Source organism: Stomoxys calcitrans, chromosome 3 (genome assembly GCF_963082655.1).
Source record: "Stomoxys calcitrans chromosome 3, idStoCalc2.1, whole genome shotgun sequence".
Lineage (NCBI taxonomy): Eukaryota > Metazoa > Arthropoda > Insecta > Diptera > Muscidae > Stomoxys > Stomoxys calcitrans.
In genome coordinates, this window is record NC_081554.1 from 185,395,592 (window position 1) to 185,416,411 (window position 20,820).

Genomic DNA, 20,820 nt, shown 5'->3' on the forward strand with positions numbered 1-20,820 from the left:
TTTTTTCAACCATTCTCAAGGAGTATGCATGTACTTTATTTTTGGCTCTGGTTTAACGGTAGTTGATATGAGAGTATGTAAAGGAACAATAAGAACTGCCAACGGATTGATGTATGAATGAATGAAACATATGTCAGATGCCGCCACTACTGCCTCCGACGCCACAGAAACTTCCACATCAACAGGATGTCAGTTGAAAAGGATGGGGTCCTTAAGAAATCATTCATGTTTGCTGGAGGATATGTAAAGAAAGAAATTATATTTTTTTCTTCGTTTGCAGGAACTCAGCTGACTATTAAATGAAATATAACATACGTATGTGGGTATGGAACAAGAAGGTGGGAGTTTGGGTTGCTTATACACCTTTTGTATAAACTGTCTTCCCAAGGATTCCATGTAAATTTAAGCAGGAGTAATAATAATAATCACCGAGGATATACTCAACACACTTGTTTAACGAAAGAGTTGGTGTTGCCAAGGGAGGGAGGGATGGTGCAAAGTGCTTAAGAATAAATCTTCAACAAAGGATTGCGATTTTCCAAGTACCAGTATTGCCATGGAAGTTCAATGATGCATTGGGAATGTGTGTAAGTGCTCGTGATAATATGCCATAAATAAACAAAATGCAATTGTGTTAAATATACTGAAATTGAGTTTTCTATTCTGGAAGGTAAATTGCAAAAACATTACAATAATAAAATAAGCATAAATTATAATTGAGTTTTGAAGTTGATGACAACTTTTTTTATGGAAAAATTTTTATATGGAACTTTGGCTTCCAATTTTTCATTGAAAAAACAAAAGCAATTATGTATTCCAAATAGCTTATAAGAACAAGTTTCGGTACCAAATTTAGTACAACAAAAATATCTGTGCGAAATTTTTTCATTGAGAAAACTTCGATAGCAATTTTTTGTAGAAAGAATTTCGCTACCAAACTATTAATAAAAAAATTTCGCTACCAAATTTTTTTTAGAAAAAATTTCGCTGCCAATTTTTTAATAAAAAAATTTTGCTACCAATTCTTTATTAAAAAATTTCGCTACCAATTAAAAAAAAAAAATTTCGCTACCTATCTTTTATTAAAAAAAATTTCGCTACCAATTTTTTAATAAAAAAAATTTCGCTACCTAATTTTTAATAAAAAAATTTCGCAACCAATTTTTTAATAAAAAAAAATTTAGCTACAAAATTTTTAATTAATAAAATTTCGCTAAAAATTTTTAATTAATAAAATTTCGCTAAAAATTTTTTTTAAGAAAAATTTTGCTACAAATTTTTTAGAGAAAAAAATTTTGGTACCAAATTTTTCGCCACCAAATTTTTGTAGAAAAAATTTCGGTATAAATTTTATGTGGAAAAATTTTCGCTACCAATTGTATATGAACAAAATATCGCTACCAATTCCGTATGAAAAATATTTTGCTACCAATTTTATATAAAAAAAATTTTACTACTAAATTTTGTATAGAAAAAATGTAACCAAAATTGCTTTTTTAATGTTGTCGCTAACAAATTTTTATAGAAAAAATTTCGCTACCGATTTGGCCACCATATCGTAGAGGATAGAATGTCAGCCTATGACGCTGAACGCCAGAGTTCGAATCCTGAGGAAAACATTATTAAAAAAATTTTCAGCGGTGATTTTCCCCTCCGAATGCTGGAGACATTTGTGAGGTAATATAGCACCATGTTCCATGTAAAAACTTCCTCCCAAAGAGGTGTCGCATTGCGGCACATCGTTCGGATTCAGCACTCATTGTTTCTTATGTCAAATTTGTATTACCAAGCTTTTTATTAGAAAAAAAATTATAAAAAAAATCGCTACCCAATTTCTTATAGAACAAATTTCGCTTCCAAATTTTGTCAAAAAAAATTGTGCAACAGAATTTTTCCTAGTTAAAACTTCGCATTCAAATTTCTGACAGAAAATATTGCAGTTTCAAATTTTTTTAGGGAAAAAATCGCTACCAAATTTCTTATGGGAAAAATTTCGTTTTTTAATTTTTATAGAAACTATTTCATTGCCAATTTTTTATAGAAAATATTTTGCGACCGATTTTTTTTTTAAATTTTCGGTACCAATTTTATTATAGAAAAAATTTCGCTACCAAATTCTTTTATTGAAAAATTTTCGCTACCAAATATTTATAGAAAAAAAAATTGGTACCAATTTTATAGGAAAATTTTTCGCAACCAATTTTATATGCAAAAATTTTTGGTATTTTTTTTGTTTTTTAAAATGGATATCACTACCAAATTTTTATAAAAAATATTTAGCTACCACGTTAGTTGCATAAAAAATTTCGCTACCAAATTTTTGTATAAAAAACATTGGTATCAATTTTTTTATAGAAAACATTTCGATACCAAATATTTATAGAAACATTTTTATATTAAATTTTTCGTACAAAAAAATTTCTCAACAAAATTTTTTTTTCAAAAAAATTTCAAAACCAAAGTTTTTTGCAGAAAAAAATTTCGCTACCAATTTTTTTTTTTTTTTAATTTCGCTACCAAATTTTTTTTAAAAAAAATTTCGCTACCAAATTTTTTATGAAAAAAATATTGGTAAAAAATTTCGTTACGAAATTTTTTGTATAAAAAATATTCGGTATCATTTTCATATTAAATTTATTATACAAAAAATTTCTCAACAATTTTTTTTTTTAAATTTCGCAACCTAATTTGTATAAAGAAAAAATTTAAATTTTTTTACAAAAAATTTCACCAAATTTTTTATAGAAAAATTTTCGCTGTCAAATTTTTTTATAGACAACAATTTCACTACCAAATTTTTTTAGAAAAAAATTTTGCTACCGAAATTTTTATAGAATAAATTTCGCTACCAAATATTTTATAGAAAAAAATTCGTTACCAAATTTTTAATGGAAAAGATTTCGGTATCAAATTTTCTATATACAAAAAATATCGGTATCAAATTGTTATTCGAAAAAATTTCGATACCAAATTTTTTATAGAAAAAATTTCGCTACCAAATTTTTTTGTAAAAAAATCTTCGCCACCCAATTTTTATAGAAAAAATTTTGCTACCAAATTTTTTATAAAAATAAATTTGGTACCAACTTTGTTATAGAAAAAATTTCGCTGTCAAATTTTTTATTAAAAATTATAGAAAAATTTCGATGCTAATTTTTTATAAAAAAAAATCTCGCAACTTAATTTTTTAGAGAAATTATTTTGCTCTCAAATTTTTTACAGAAAACATTTCCCAACCAAATTTATTATAGAATATATTTCGCTTCCAAATTTTTTTGTTAAAAATTTTTAGGTGCCAAGTTTTTTTTATAGAAAGATTTTTGGTACCAAATTTTTTAAAGAAAAATTTCGTTACCAAATTTTTTAAACAAAAAATTTCGTTACCAAATTTTTTACACAAAAAATTTCGCTACCAACTTTTCCATAGAAAAAATTGTGCCACCAATTATTCATAAAAAAATTTCGCTACCAAATTATTCATAAAAAAAATTCGCTAACAAAGTTTCTATAGAAAAAATTTCTATAAAAGATTTGGTACCAAAATTTTGTCTATAAAAATTCGGTACCAAAATTTTTTCTGGAAAAAATTTCGCTACCAAAATTTTATATAAAAAAATTTCGCCACCAAATTTTTTACAGAAAAAATTTCGCTATTAAGTTATTCATAAAAAAAATCGCTAACAAAGTTTTAAAAAAAAAATTTCGCTAGCAAATTTCTACGGAAAAAATTTCAAAGCCAAATTTTTTATAGACAAAATTTTGGTACCAAATCTTTTATAAAAAAAATTGCGATACCAAATTTTTTATAGAAAAAATTTCGCTACCAACTCTTTTATAAAAAAATTTCGCTTCCAAATTTTTTATAGAAAAAAATTTCGTTACCAATTTTTTTAAAAAAAATTTCAGCATCAATTTTTTGTAGTCAAAATTTTGCTACCATTTTTTTTACATAAAAACTTTTTTTCTTTATTTTTTATAGAAAAACAATTTAAGAATTTTTATCAGAAAAAAAGTTGCTACCAAAAAAATTTCGATACCAAATTTTTATAGAAAAAATATCGGTACCAATTTTTAAGTTTTTGTCCCCCGGTCCCTCAACAACATTTTATATTTTCATTAATTCGGACCATACTTGGCTTGGATGTTAAAGACAGTAGAAGATCCCATTGTGCAAAATTTCAACCAAATCGGATAAGAATTGCGTTCTAGAGGGACTTAAGAAGTAAAATGAGGATATCGGTTCGCATGGGAGCTATATTAGGTTACGGGCCGTTTTAGACCATATTTAGGCTCAAGAAGTAAAATCGGGAGGCCGGTTTATATGGGAGCTATAACAGGTTATGAACCAATTCAGACCATATTGGGTACATCCATTAAGCATCATAGAAGACGTTATATTACAAAAATTCAGCCAAATCCGATAAAAATTGCGCCCTTTAGAGGCTCAAGAAGTCAAATCGAAAGATCGGTTTATATGGGAGCTATATCAGGTTTTGGGTCGATTTTCACCTTACTTAGCTCATAATTTGGAAGTCTTTGGAAAAGTAAGTGTGTAAAATTTCGGTACAATCGAATAAGAAGTGCGCCCTCTAGAGGCTCAAGATGTAAAACCGGGAGATCGGTTGATATGAGAGCTATAACAGGTTATGAATGGATTCAACCCATATTTGGAACATCATCATAGAGGACGTCATGGTACAAAATTTCCGCCAAAAATCGTAAAAATTGCGCCCTCTAAATGCTCAAGAAGTCAAATCGGAAGATCGGTTTATATGGGAGCTATATCAGGTTTTGGGCCGATTTGCACCTTACTTAGCTCATAAGTTGGAAGTCATTGGAAAAGTAAGTGTGTAAAATTTCGGTACAATCGAATAAGAAGTGCGCCATCTACAGGCTCAAGAAATAAATTCGGGAGATCGGTTTATATGGCAGCTATATATCTAAATATGGACCGATATGGCCCATTTACAATCCCAACTGACCTACACTAATAGGAAGTATTTGTGCAAAATTTCAAGCTTTACTCCTTCGAAAGCTAGTGCGCTTTTTACAGACAGACGGACAGACATATGGACGGACATGGCTGGATCGACTAAAAATCTCGAGACGATTTATGGGATCTTAGATCAATATTTCGAGGTGTTACAAACGGAATAGCGAAGTTAGTATACCCCCATCCTATGGTGGGGGGCAATATTTGTTTAATCAGTTAAATTCAAATTTCAAACTTCCTTCCATAATGTGTGTTGCTGATGATGCTGTTGGAGGTGTTGGTATTGGTTGGTAACAACGCATTAATTCTTCATGGACAATTTTATGCATCATCAAATTGTGCTGTGGAACATTGAAGTTCCCTACCAAAAGCCAATAGCGGCGAACTATAATAAAAATAAACTTTATGCAGCATTTCATGGGCAGAGATGATGTTCTAGCTACTATCACACTGAGCGTTTTTAATTGTGTGTTCCGAAGAAAGTTTCTTGGCCATGAGGCCATGTGGAAGGGCTAAGGAAGCTCTAAAAATACATGGAATGCCACGCACTGCAATACCTGCAAACATGAAAATAATAGCAGCTGCACTCTGCTCCCTCTCTACGAGTGTTGTACAGTGAAGTGCCTTCTCGCACTATCATAAAAAGGTCCATTGGACTATTTCCGTTTGTTACTCTGCTGGATTTGCTTAGTTGCCATTGCTCAGCTGCTGCTCATACTTATGGTGGCATACATATTTCCTTTGCAAGAAGTACCTTTGGTTTGTGTTTGCGAGTGTGTGTGTCTGTGTGAGTATGCTGGCTTATGGCCCCAATTTTATCCTTCCTTTATCGTTGGCATTTCAAAGTGTGCTGCTATTGTTTATTTTAATTTTTATGTTCCCATTGAAGTTTATTTTATTTGCCACTCTTCGTTGCAACCAAATGTTTGCCTTCATTCACGTTTTCTTGTTTTTTGTTTCTTTTATTACTTTGGTGGGTAGTAAAACGTGTCGAGAGAGAGCTGAGGGTTTGACTTGCGTATGCTGCTCTTTCCCCTACTCCCCCTCCAGGGAGAGTAATGAAAGGAGTTTTGTACCTTCATTGCATTCTTTCAATCTTTGTCTTCTTTTAACTTTCTTCCAAGGCTAAGCATGACTTGTTGTCCCTCTCCTAAGCAACAACCTTTTTTTTATTAAGTTCATCTTTACTTCGCTTATAAGGTGCCTTAACCCCCAAACCCCTCCCCTCATATTGCCTTTGAGGATGTTGATGAGTTGGCCAGAGATGTAATAAAAGTTTGCAAAGTTGATGATTAACTAAATGGAATGTCTTTAAGCCCATTAGAAATGTGTCAAAAATTTATGAAGAATAAATTTTAAAATTATGATTTGAAATTGGATAACGAGAACACAATGAGGGGGGAAATGGACAGAATATGGGGAAATGCCAATGTGGATACTCATATGGGTGCTGAAGCAATTTACCAAACACTTCCCTTGGGAAGCCTAGTTCGTTGAATGACGTTTCTTAGCAGCCCGTCATTTTATTGGGTTCAGACCATCTCCTAACATGGATCCACCACCTTACATCCAGATTCGCAATCCATGTGCCAATATTTTATAAAGACTGTAGCTTGAATACAACTGACAGACAAGCATACAAACCGATGAACAGGCCTACGGACATGGCACAATCCGAATAAGGCTGTAGTTCTAATTAATTTACTCAATTAATTTACCCTTGTAAACAACGGCATGATGGTCTGAGTAGAATCAAACTTATTTCAATTTTAGCAGTGACATCTAGCGAACAGTTTCAATACTAAAACTAGTGGGTGCTTGTTTTCTGGCATTGGTTCAAGTCACTGCTAAGGAAACATATTTTAAGAAGTTTTCGAATTACCATGTCACCCTGCAATCGAGTGAATTAATAGCCAAATTACCAACCGCAATGTAGAAAGGGTGGTTGAATCGGATAAACATGGTGTAATAATCTATTTGAACAACAAATCGGCATTTTGTTGATACAATTATGAACCCTTTCCACGAAAAGAGTGCATAGACAAAGATAATTGCTGTTTGTTGTTGTGTATCTGGCACCGCATCAGGATTCAGTAAACAAGGTTGTGTCGTCTGATCACTTAAGCAGGGTATTCTGTTCAGCTTTTGGAATAAAAAAAAGTTAGTAGTCTTATGTGCTCTGCCTACTTGGGATGAGGGTTAGTTTAGTGTAATAGTACCCTTTTATACCCTCCACCGTAGGATGGGGATATACTAACTTCTTCATTCTGTTTTTAACACCTCGAAATATGCGTCTAAGACCCCATAAAGTATAAACATTCTTGATCATCATGACATTTTAAGTCGACCTAGCCATGTCCGTCCGTCCGTCAGTCTGTCGAAAGCACACTAACGAAGGAGCAGAGCAAGGCGCTGGGAATTTTGCACAAATAGTCTCTATAAGTGTATGTCGGTTGGGATTGTAAATGGGCCAAATCGGTCCATGTTTCGATATAGCTGTCATATAAACCGTTTTGGGTCTTGACATCTTGAGCCTCTAGAAGGCTAAGTATGCTTGAAATCGGTTCGTAACCTGATATAGCTGTTATGTAAACCCATCTTTGGCATTGAATTCTTCAGCATTTAGAGGGTGCAATTCTTATCCGATTTGGCAGTAATTTTGCACATGGTGTTTTGGTATCACTTCCAACAACTGTGCGAATATAGCGCAGATCGGTAAATAACCTGATATAGCTTCCATATAAGTCGATCTCCCGATTTTACTTCTTCGATTTGGCTGAAATTTTGCATGAGGTGCTTTGTTATGACTTCCAGCAACTGTGCGAAGCATGGCGCAAATCGGTACATAACCTGACATAACTGCCATATAAACCGATCTGGGATCTTGACTTCTTGAGCCTCTAAAGGGCACAATTCTTTTCCGATTTGGCAGAAATTTTGTACAACGGCTTCTCCCATGATCTTCAACATACGTGTCCAATATGGTCTAAACCCATCTTTGGCTTGATACAGCTACCATATAAACCGATCTCCCGATTTTGCTTCTTGAGCACCTACAAGGCGCAAGTCTTTTCCGAGTGGACTGAAATATTACACAATGACTCCAATAGCATTACAGTTCTTATTCATTATCCTTTGTTTCCTAAAAGGAGATACTGCGCAAAGAACGCGACAAATGCTATCCATGGTGGAGGGTATTTAAAATTCGACCCTGTCGAACTTAGTACGCTCTTACTTGTTGTGACTTATGGTGATGGTTTAAGACGAATATGAAAACTTTTTATATCCACCACCATAATATGGGGGTCTACTCATTCCGTTTGTGACACCCCGCAATATTAATCTAGGACCCCATAAAGCATATATATTCTTGATCGTCTTGAAATTCTGATTCGAACTAGCCATGTCCCTCCGTTCGTCTGTCGAAATCACGATAGCGGTCGAACACGTCGAGCTAGCTTAATATTGATGTAAGTCGTTGGGGATTGTAAATGGGCCATATCGGTTCAGATTTGGATATAGCTCCCATATAAACTGATATCCCGATTTGACTTGAGCCCACAATTATTGTCCGATGTATCTGAAATTGTGCACATAGTGTTCTGTTATGACTTCCAACAACTGTGCCACATACGGTCCAAATCTGTCTATAACCTGATATAGCTCCCATATAAACCTGATTTGACTTCCTGAGCCCCTGGAAGCAGCAATTTTTGTCCAATTTGGCTGAAATTTTGCATATAGTCTTCTATTTTAACTTCCAACAACTGTGTCAAGTACGGTTTAAATCTGTGTATAACCTGATATAGCTCCCATATAAACAGATCGCCCTATTTGACTTCTTATGCCCCTGGAAGCCGCAATTTTGATCCGATTAACTGAAATTTTGTACATGGTGATCTGTTATGACTCCCAACCACTGTGCCAAGAACGGTTAAAATCGGTCAAGAACATGATATAGCTCCCATATAAACCGATCGCCCGATTTGACTTCTTAAGCCCCTGAAAGATGCAATTTTTACCGATTTGGCTGGCCGGTCCAATGAGACACATAAAATTCCGAAAAATACATGAAATCTTTATTTGAATCGATAGTACGGTCCATATAATATAATGTTTGTAGATTATTTCAAGCAAATGTTGACCGTGACTGCGCCTAAAATAGTCCATCCCCTTAGTCCATTTTGGCAATTGAAGCGGACTTGTCTGTATAGACACGTTAAATGGCCGCCTAGCCAAGTGTCCGGTCCCATGTGTCCGGTCACCAAATTCGCCTCTAATAAGTCCATTGTTAGGCGTGCTGTGTGGCATATGGCACCGTCTTGTTAAAACCACATGTTCTGCAAGTCAAGCTCTTGAATTTTGGACAAAAAAAGTTGGATATCAACTTCCGGTAGCGCTCACCATTCGCAGTTACTTTACGATTCGCATCATCTTTGAAGTAGTACGGTCCAAAGATGCCAACAGCCCATAAACCGCATTAAACTGTAACTTTTTCTGGATGCATTGGTAGCTCTTGCAATGCTTCTGGCTGATCTTTACTCCAAAATCGACAATCCTGCTTATTTACGTACCCATTGAACCTTTTTGGTTCAATGGGTACCTACCCAAATAAGGTAATAGGTACCCAAATAGGGTAAAAAAAGAAGAGTTGGCATCAGAGCCCAATTCGGGATGACCAGTGACAAAACAAAAGACACAATATGTTTGAATTGCTTTCGATATTACCTGTTTCCTTTTATTAAAACTTTCGGTTGCAAAAAAACAAAGCAAAATACGAAAAATTTTTCGAACAAATGCCCGAATCAAAACGGAAACAACCGACCCTCAATGTGAATTCAATTGGAATACATCGAACAGATTGTGTCTTTAACGCGAGTTTTGTTTAACGGTATGGGGAAGACAAAGCAGAAACCCACTCTTATTCTTTTTTACCCACTTTGGTCAAACCTGGCCGACTGTCTTCAAGTCGATTTCGCTTTTTTTCTTCTTTCTACTTCCACTCACACGCCCTCTTCACTACTCAGCTAGACTTAAACATTAAGCATTCAAACATTTGCGGACGGATTTTTTTGCGTTGATTAATTTTTATTATATTTTTAGTAGTGTTGGGAACAGAGTTCTCGGAACAGGCCTAGTACACAAATTTTTTTTTTGTACTTTTATCGATTTAGTCTTGAAATCGATTTCGCTTTTGTTTATCTCTCTTCTCCCCGCAAAATAGTATTAACATAATCTCTATTCCTTCATTCCACTGTTGATGGGATCGCCCATTCCACCATTCCATCATTTCATGATTCCGCACAATTGTAAAATGTAGTGCAGAATACTTACAACCCAATCGCTATTCCTCCATTCCACAGATCAGACGATAGATTGTAGCAGACTAGTGATATCTCTCAACGAAAAATGGAAAAATGGCAACTACGAAAAACGAATCTCTTCAATTTATTGGGGAAATGTGGAATTTCACATTTTAAATACATAAATAATAAATATTTTAGACATATTAAGAGGAAGCATAAGCTTGAATCAATCGTACAAAAACTGGAAACTGTATGGTCCCACTTCCAAAATATATTGGGTTGCCCAAAAACTAATTGTGGATTTTTTTAAAAGAAAGTGAATGAATTTTTAATAAAACTTAGAATGAACTTTAATCAAATATACTTTTTTTACACTTTTTTTCTAAAGCAAGGTAAAAGTCACAGCTGATAACTGACAGAAGAAAGAATGCAATTACAGAGTCACAAGCTGTGAAAAAATTTGTCAACCCCGACTATATGAAAAATCCGCAATTACTTTTTGGGCTACCCAATATATAAATAACTTTATTTTCAAAAACCAAAAACGAGAAATATTTTACACTTTGTTGGATAAAAGTGTTAAATCCCTTTATTGCAGATCATTTCATCTACTATCCATCCTATTATACATAGGTATTTATAACTGAGAAAATGCATTTTTCGAAAAAAAAGCCAACACCATTTAGTTTGCGAGAAAATACCATACCTTTGCTGCGATGTGGAATAGTTTTATTTGTAAAGACACGTGGACATCGCTGAATTGTTTGAGATTTTAGCGACGATCAAAATTATATATACTTTATATGGTCGTAAATAAATATTTCGCTGTAGACGGCAGCCCTTGCCGTTTTTCTTTATGGGATTATCTTAGGCTGAGTATTCTATTCAGTTTTTCGGGCGGAATGCTGTCAAACTCTATAAACGAAACATTGGCCGAAAATCAGCGGAAATGTAGTACTCTGTTTATAGTGAGGAAAATGGCAAAAAAAACTATTATAGTGGCAACGCTTGAAGCTATTGCAGGTATGATTTTAATTGTTTCATTGGTTTCAATTGTTCGTATTTTTTTCATTTGAGATAAAATATATAAAATAGAGTAAACAAAAAGTGCAGATAAAGAAACGTGTCTTGGCATCGAAACAAAAATATTTGATTGATGTCAAATTTCGCTCGCGAAACAATCTTTTTAATGGGGATTTTTTGAAGATTTTCTTTGGAATTTCTGGGATCTCTCTTAAAAAAATCTGGCAACAGTAATTTGACATTTTTTTTATTTCATGTTTGTTAACTAAGAGAGGAGAAAAAGGAATTGGTAGAACATAAAAATTATAGAAAAACATTATAAATAAGTAAATCCACAAAAAGATGCTAACAAGAAAGTTAAAAAATGTTTTGTAAAAATAATTTAAAGTTTAAAAGCAAATAAAAGGTTCTCAATCGACAATTGCATTAATTGTTTGTACACAGTTCTCTTTTAAATTCTCTCTTCTCTTAATTTGCTGCACTTGATGTCATAGACTCTTGATTAATGTAAGAGTCTCCGTATTGAACATCTGTGCCATTCAGCAAATCTTGGGCAGAAACACCTTAAACATTGAACGTTAAACATTGCGGGCGGAGTTGCGGATTATTTAATTTTTTGCGGGCGGAACGGAACAAAAATTTGTTATAATCGATTGGTGCATTTGAAATTAAATAAAAATATACAAAAATTATTACATTGGTTGCATAAAAGTTTGTTGTTTTGCGGCCAAAGTTGCATTTTGGCAATTTCTGGGTACCGTCGCTAACCTATGCGTGGCTAATAGTTTCGCTGTGTTGCTTTTAATTTTTTGCCTATTCTGTGCAGTAAATGTGTGTGTGTGTTTTTGCAGTGTTTTATAAAAATCGCTACGAAAAACTTATGAGATAATGTAAGTTAACGCGAAAAGAGAAAAATTGCCATAGCGAAATTACAAAAGAAATAAACAATATACAATTGTGTAAAAAACTGTGTTTCAAAAACTTGTATATAATTCGCGTGGCTTTATGAAAAACAAAAAAAAAGTTTAAGAAAATTATTCTCATTCTGTGGTTGTTTTGCACAAGTGTGTGTTAAAGTGAGCTTCTTGCCAATTGTATGTGAAGTGGTTTGGAAAGAGTAAAGCCCAAGAAAGAAAAAAATAATAATTATTAGAGGCATAAACAACATAGAACCAGCCAGCCATATATAAAATAAAACAACTCGGAAAAAGACCACTACTAGACAAAATTATAATCAATTTGTTTTGGGCTCCCACGTAGCAGTGCAGAGAGACTATTTTATAATATTTTCCAAGAACTTACCCCCTGTTTTTCCAACCAACTTAATCAAAACATCTAATAAGCCTTTTAATATAATATTTTAAAATTTGTTGGTTATTAATTTTTCTTTAGCATATATTTTCTCTCTACTCGTTCTATTTTTTGCTTTCCTTCTATTAAAGCCTACTTGTTTTTTTTTTTTCATTCATAACTTTTTCCGTTCTATGGCTGTTGTCATATTACTGTTTTTTACTCTCTCTCTCGCCCTTTCTCTCTCTCTTTCTTTGTGGCATAGTAGACTTTTTGACATTTCTTTTCCTTTGCTTGTGGCAAATGACAATTTGAGTGTTGTGTGAGAGAGAGAGGGCTGCCACCTCTTTGTTGACAACTAGTTAATCTTGCTCTATTATGAGGTGGGGGGAGGTTTTCGGGTGGTCCATCAAAAGGCAAAACGAAAAAAGATTGATTTTGTTCAGAAAAATTCTTCTTCGTCTTCTTTGCAATTGGCCGGAAACAAATTGTTTAAATTGTGTCTTTGGAAAAGTGTTTATTTTATATTTGAATTCGGTTTTATTAGATCTATGAATTTCTTTTGTAGTGTAGTAAAGTGGTGTGTGTTTGTTTGTGTAACTGAAAGAAAAAAAAAACAACAAAAACAAAAATCTTAGAATTTTCTAAGGCAGGCATTACTCTGCGGATTTTTTTGCAACATTTGCTAAGCAGTTGTGAAACATCTCTTCAAATATTGTGGAATATTCATCTGTTGAAAATAAGGTAAGTGCTGCCCAAGTTTTTAAAAAATATTAAGGGAATAAGATTTGCATGTGATTTTCTTAGGCTCTAGGGGAGATGTTCAGAGAAAAATCTTTGGGCGGTCGAATCATGTATCGTTTGTTGATTTTGACAAGATTTTACCGAGTTCAAGTCAAGATTTTAATGAGAAAGCTACAGGAAATTTAGGTCGCCCCGGCGGCTGAGTTGTTAGCGTACTCGGATTACCAGTGCGGGGGTCGTGGGTTCTTTTCCCTCCAGAGACCTGGTTTGCCGCTGCTGTGGTATCACATGGTCTCGAATTGTACAATAAAAGTAAGTCCGCTTATAAAATAGACTGCCACTCTTACTAACCTAACAGAAAATTTAACAAAAAAGTAGACTGTGTTAGTTGGGTAATTTACCGCAAATCTCAAGAAATTGGAGGAAGATCCATTACCCCCAAATGTAAGCATGTGGCTACATCCAGTACAATAACTAGGTATAAAGTCAATAACATAGACGCAGTTACAACTACAGTTTCGGTAACTGCCAGCATCATGGGGTATAGAGACAGGTCAGATTGGAAGAGTATGGAGGCAGGTAGATTGATCCTTAATAACCTGAATCGGCTTATAGCCCTTGTCGTAAGAGAAGGATTTACACCCTTCCCATAGTAGTTCTTTGTAGAAGGTGTGGGGTTGATTCCTGCACAAGGGGATAACAATAATTGGCCAGTTGCCGCTGCGTTAGGTCCTTTGGACCGGAACGAGCTTCTCATCTATGGGAGCTAGATGAGGATCGCCAACTCCACATATAGACATGTGATTACAACAACAATAATTGGCCACCTGTTCTCGTCAGCTGAATCCTTTTGGTAGATAGACCCACTCACTGGGAGATAACTTTTACAAGGAAAGTTTTATTCAGTTCTGGATATATTCTTCATTTCTTGCTCCAGAAATATTGCGGTCTCTATCATATTGTTTTGCTGTTGTTGTAGCAGTGTGTTGTACACTGGGCGGCAGCCCTTGTTGATGAAGGACTGCATCAGGTTAATGCGGCAGGAACAACGGGCTGCCACCTGCATCATATTCTTGTAGCAGATGAAAGACTCCATTTGGTCAATCCTGTACATACAACTGGTTGCCATGGGATTCTACCTCTATCATAGATGTCCATAATCAATCTGCCGTTGAATTACACTGTCTTGTTGGCCATTTATTGATGTTGTTGGTTCCTATGACGTATACTTGGTCGAGATTGTAGGTGATGTTGTGGGTTTCTATGACGCATCCTGGGTCCAGATTGTAAATGGTGGTGCCCAATTGAAAAGATGGACCGTTCCTGGTGTCTCTATCTTTGTTGATGATGTGTGGCAGTGGTCTTGACGCTGATGTGGATATTTTTGCACAAGATGCTCCTCTTAATTTATATTTCAGTCTCTTGATCTAGGAATGGCCGAACAATTGTTATTCCTGCGATTCCAGCTGTTACATGCGGTACATTTAATCGATGATGAACGTATCTGCCCATTGCATACAGTATAGATGTAAATTTCGGTAAAATTCGGAGCAGGTTAGCCGTATAGCCTTGTCGGGCGGAATCTTATGTACCCTCCACCATGGATCGGTAACTAACCAAACTTGCTAGAAGTCATTCTGCTAAATTTCAGTCAAATATAGGAATTGTGCACTACAGGGGCTCAAAAAGTAAAAATTGGGGTATCCGTTTATATGGCCGCTATATCGGGTTATGTACCAATTCGGGCCATTCTTATTTTGGATTGTGGAAATTATAGAGAAGTAATTGTGCATAATTTCTGCCAAAACGGACAAGATTCATGCCCTCTAGGGGCTTGAAATGTGAAAGTGGGGGATAGATTTATATGACCTATAGATGTCAACTCGAGAGATAGGTTAGGGTGGCTGTCCTTTACAGACTCAGACAATTTTTAGTCCATTGTGATACCACAGTAGTGACAGACTTCAGGCAATATCGACCAGCTAGCAGGTTATAACGGTTGTGCCTATAAAGGTAACAATGAAGCTGTAACCAAGCTTAAGGCCAGGCCGTTTTTAGTTCACTAAATGCCATCAAAATCTGAAAGGAAAGGTCATCTTTACCATGGCTATCTAGTATTTCTTCTACCGGCAGTGAACAAAATGCCCAATGACCTCACAAGGGAGATTTATAGGCTACGACTGCTGAATAATCCCATGAAGCTGTAACGAAGGACCCAGAACCCATCAGGTCCTGAAAGTAGTTATTTAGACATGGTCAATGTGGACCAGTAGAGGTGGAGAGAATTTTTTTTAAAGATTAATCACAAAGCAAGAGAACTTCACTCGGGGGAAGTTTCTGTTTAAATGTTTAAATTTACTGGGTTTCGATTTTCTTAACTTCACGTCAATGTTTGGCAAACTCTTCAACAATTTTGTAAGATGAGACTTAATAGTGTCATTAAAAAAGCGGCGTGAGTGATCAGCCGAAATGAATGCCTTTTTTAGAGCGTACAGGCTTTACTCCAGGAAAGCCCGTTCGCAGGTCAATCTGGGCAGGAGCAATACTTCAAGAGTTTTTCCGTCCGGATTGGGAGAGAGATCATTCTATATGACACCCATATGAAACCATTTCCCTTATTTTTGGCAATATAGGAAATGAATGAGGTTAAGCTGCTTCTTGGTGTTGTATACTTACCGACAGGTGATTTGGACGACTTTGAGAGCTGTCATAAAGATCTTTTTTCTAGGTATGCAGGAGTTGTTGTCCTTGGAGATTTCAATTGTAACCTCTTTAATATTTCTAGGGCGAATTCATGTCGTTCTTTTTGTACGAGATATAACTTAAACTTGGTTCACAATTCCAAACCTACACATTTTGATTTAAGGTGCCGATCTACTTCTTTAATTGATTTCATGTTAGTTAGTAACCCTTCTTTAATTTCTTATTCGGACCAAGTACAGTGTCCCTCCGTTTCTGACCATTCTCTTATATTTGCATCTCTTCATTATAATTTTCAGCAGCCACCTGAGTTTTTTGAGTTTCGTGACTACAAAAATATTGATTGGGTTGGTTTGTTTGCCTCTTTAGAAGATTTCGACCGTTATGCAGTCTTCAACGCCAGGGATGTTGATACTAAATGCGCACTGGTTTCCTCTCTCCTAAATAGTTTGTTCTCTTTTGTTCCTACAGTCAAGAGAAAGATACGTGATTGTAATGACAAGTGGATGGAGTCTAGAGAGATTGTTCTTGCTAGATCTTTAAGGGATTTGTCTTATTCTGCATTTCTATCTTGTAGATCAGATGAGAAGTGGAAAACGTATTGCAAGTATAGGAACAAGGCGAAGTCTGTTATTCGTCGGATAAGACGCAACCATTTTTCTAAACTTTTTTGGGGGCTTGATGCAACTGGTATGTGGAAAGTTCTCAAACATTCTGGATATGTTGGTGATGATAACTTCAATGATGATTTTGATGCGAACGAAGTTAATGAGTTTTTTGTTGAAGGTGGTGGAACGCACGATGATGGGTCTCAATTCTCATGTGAAGGAGAGACTGACTCTTCCTTTTCGTTTTGTTGTGTGAATGAGTTTGAAATTATTGAAGCTATAAGTAGGGTGAAGTCTGGGTCAGTTGGTGTGGATGGTATTCCAATGCGTTTTATCAAGACCGTCTTTCCTTATGTTTCCGATGTTATTTTGGATCTTGTTAATTTTATTCTGATGTCTTCTTCTTTTCCCTTGGCTTGGAAGATTGCCAGGGTTATACCGATTCCCAAAGCGAAGCATGTTAGAAGGGTTGATGATTTACGGCCTATCTCCATACTTCCTGCAATGTCTAAGATTGTTGAACACATAATGAAGAATCAAATATTACAATCATCGCAGCTTCGAATACACGATATGCAATATGCCTTTCGCCAAGGACTCAACACCACTCATTTGCTGCTTAAGCTAACTGATTCCATCCGAGTGAATGCCAATAACGGAAAACGCAGTGTGATGGTTTCTCTTGACTTGTCAAAAGCCTTCAATTCTATTAATTTTGTTCGATTACTTACTAAATTGCGTGATTTTTTCAATTTTTCTACATCTGCCTGCAAACTGATACTTTCTTACTTAAGTAACAGATCTCAGTTTGTGGTTCTGAGCGGTGCAAACTCAAGCATGCTTTCTCTTCATTCTGGTGTACCACAAGGTTCCATCTTGGGTCCACTTTTATTTATACTTTACGTGAATGATTTGCATCGTTTTACTTCTTGTAGGAGTTGTGAGGCGTTTATGTTTGCTGATGACATTTTCTTGCTTTTTAATGGCAGTTCTACAACACCTGATATTCTTGAGAATGATATAAATTCGGTTTTGGGCAGGGTTGTTAACTGGGCTTCTGCCAATGCTTTAAGGATTAATCCCTCTAAATCCAAGGCTCTAATGTTTGGAAACTTTACTACCACATCTCTTAACATTTTTGTTGGAAATTCGGAGATTGAGTTTGTCGACCGACATAGATGTTTGGGTGTTATTGTTGACACTGAGTTATCTTTTAGGTACCATATTGATGCCTTGTCAGGGAAGGTTTGGTCTTGCCTTCGTAAAATGTATTCTTCTATTGTTTACCTACCTTTCAAGGTGAGAAAGCTTCTGGCTTATTCTCTGTTAATGTCTCAGATACTTTACGGTTTGGAGGTTTTTTCAGGTACTATTCAGGCTAACTTTACAAAATTGAGGCGAATTGTAAATTCCGTTGTGCGGTTTGTCTACAATGTCCGAAGACGAGATCGTATATCTTGCTTCGTAAAACGTTTTCTCAATTGCTCATTTAAAAGGTTTGTTGAGTGTAGGAATTTACTACTTTTTCATAACGCTTTTGCTAATATTAGACCTGTTCCTCTAAGGAGGATTTTTGTATTCTCTCGGTCTACTAGAAACCCGCAATTATTTATTCCTAGAATTAGAAGAAACATATATGCGAGATCATATGCTGTTAGAGTAGCAAGATGCTGGAACCGACTGCCTCATGAATTACGCATCTTTTCCCATTCCAACAACGTTTTCCGTTTAAAACTTTTTGATTTTTATAACTCTTTTGCTGATGGTTAATTTTTTTCTCCTTGTTCTATTCTTACATCGGATTTTCAAAGCTGCACTATTTTTAAATATAGCTGCGCTTTTTTTAATTCTTGTGCACTTTGTTGGACCACTTTCTATTTATCGCTCTCTTCCATTTGGATTTCTTTTATATTCTTTATTTTTAATGGCTGGGGAGCCAAATATTAGGTAAATATAATAAAGTACCTCATTATGTTAAGAAATGAATTTAATTATCTGTTATACTCAGGTTACTGAAATGTTTGTATGTAATTATTTTATGGGCCTTATTGGCTTTATATTACATATTTGGTTAATAAATGAAAAATGAAAAAATGAAATGAAATTAGTGCAAGAAGTCTCCGTATTGGCTCTTTTTTCATCTTTTACTATGTTGTTGTTGTGTAACTACATTTTTATGTGGAGGTAGCGATCCTCGTCAAACTCCTGTAGGTGAGCAAGCTCGTTCCGGTCCAAAGGACCGATCGCCGCGGGAACAAGGTGGTCATTGGTTATTTAAAAGTGCCAATAACTCGCCTAGTCATATCGAGCATCGTAGGCACCAGTATTTGTGGAAGAGCCGGTGCCACCCGACCTCTCACTGAGACTCTCCGTTCGATACCGCTGATTGTACACGACTGCAGTTACAGCTACTCCAGATGGAGCATTCCACTATCCGCAACCTGCGGATACACCGGGTAGCTCGCAGCTAAACTTCTCGTGCAAGCAATGAACACCACACAGATCGGACCTCAATGTTCCCACTTGAGTGGTGTTCACAGCTATCCCGTGCCGGAAACTTTTACTATGAATGAATTACGCAGTTTAAGGGTCTGCTTTAGGTATCCTTCTTCTCCAACTCACCTACTTATTAAGCACACACATCAAGATTTAGTTTGGGTAATAGTTTCTCATATTTAAGCTTTTTTATGATATTATCAACAGTTTCGCTTCTCAATGCCTGTGCTGTTGTTGGGATATTTTTTGAAGACAGGAAAGACATCGGTGTAATTAATCTTCCTTGGCCTGTTGTTGTAGCAGTCTGTTGTACACCGAGACGGCAGCTCTTGCCGATGTAGGGTTCCATCGGGTCAATCCGGTACGCTCAACCGGCTGCCATGGGATTGTGGTCTGTTGATTAACCTGGCTTGAGAATAGACACCTACTGACCCATTTTCCATATCTTATATATTGCTTGAGTGGAGATGGACAAGGGTTGTGGGTTGCCGTCAGATACATTTTCCCTTTTTGAGTTTTCCTAAGACTTTAGCAAAAGATTGAGTCTTATTTGTTTTTCTTAGGACACTGCTTTTTTACTTAGTTCTCTCTGTATGACTGACAAATTTGTTGCCAAACTAGCTTACACCCCGTTTCAAGTCCCGTATCTGCTGTTCATTAAAGAATATGGCAATTGATTTGTGTTCGGCTTCGAGTTGATGCCAGGTTACAGAAAACATTTGCTTTTCTTATTAACCCCCGTTTACAATGCTCTTTAAATCTGGATTAAATATCATCCGTTTTCCCTTTTTAAAATCAGCTGATGAGATCCTTTAATCCGGATTTAATGAGCAGTGCAAACCGGGTTTTAGTTTTGATTATCCTTGTCTTATAAACCCTAGATTCCACTGTATGAAGATTTACAAATAATGTGCACATAATTTAATAAAAATAAATTGCCAGTAAAGTTGCTTTAATATCATCGGCCTTCTTTTTCTCTTCAACTCTCCCTCTGTGTCTCTCACTCGCTCTTTCTCTCCCACCCACTCACTACATAGCAACCAAATCAAATCTCAGTGCAAATAGAATAATTTTATAAAAGGGTCCGTTGATTTTTTTTTTGCGCTTTGTTTCTCCAAAGAATCATCTCCGTGAGAGATAACAGGCCGTCAAAGTTTATGATGATTTTTTGTGCTTGGACAAATGCTTATGCCGATGCTGCTGCTGCTGATGATGATGAGGGTGGTATTAGTGATGGCTATGGAGATGACGGCGGTAGCAGTGGTGGGCCTTAGCGGGAGGATGTACTCAATTAAATTTGAATTTTTCAATTTCACATTTCTTGTGGTGAATTATCAGCAGCTCCACCCGCACGTGTGTCGGGGTCCCCTGATCCAAGGTTCTCAAAACGTTTTTTCTTTCGTGAGGTTTTTTTTTTATCCAAGCATTCTATGAAGCTCGTGTTACTTTTTTTTTTCTCTGCTCACATACAAATTTAAAGCGCCCAAGTGAGATTTCTGTTCAATTTCATGATAGTCAAAGCTCTATTCCAGGCCATCATTCATTGTTGGTTATGGAGGTTGTGGAGGTTCTCTGGTGCTTTTAAAAAACAAACACAAAATTATATGTGGGTGTCTATAATGTCTGTCTGTCTGCGGTGCTCTGGGGCCTGTCTTATTTC

At 35.6% G+C, this 20,820-nt stretch overlaps 1 protein-coding gene across 5 annotated transcripts in view; it reads left to right on the forward strand.

Moving 5' to 3' along the window:
• The first annotated feature begins 11,850 nt into the window (after nt 1–11,850).
• LOC106088406 (serine-rich adhesin for platelets) overlaps nt 11,851–20,820 on the forward strand; it is a 244,646-nt gene continuing 235,676 nt past the window's right edge. For 3 of the 5 annotated variants that reach the window (XM_013253901.2, XM_013253903.2, XM_013253905.2), the window contains exons 1-2: nt 11,853–12,212; nt 13,181–13,356. The gene's annotated coding sequence lies outside the window, so the exon portion shown is untranslated. Of the gene's footprint in view, nt 12,213–13,180; nt 13,357–20,820 lie in introns of all 5 variants that reach the window. The other 2 variants (XM_013253904.2, XM_013253906.2) reach the window with 2 other exon arrangements.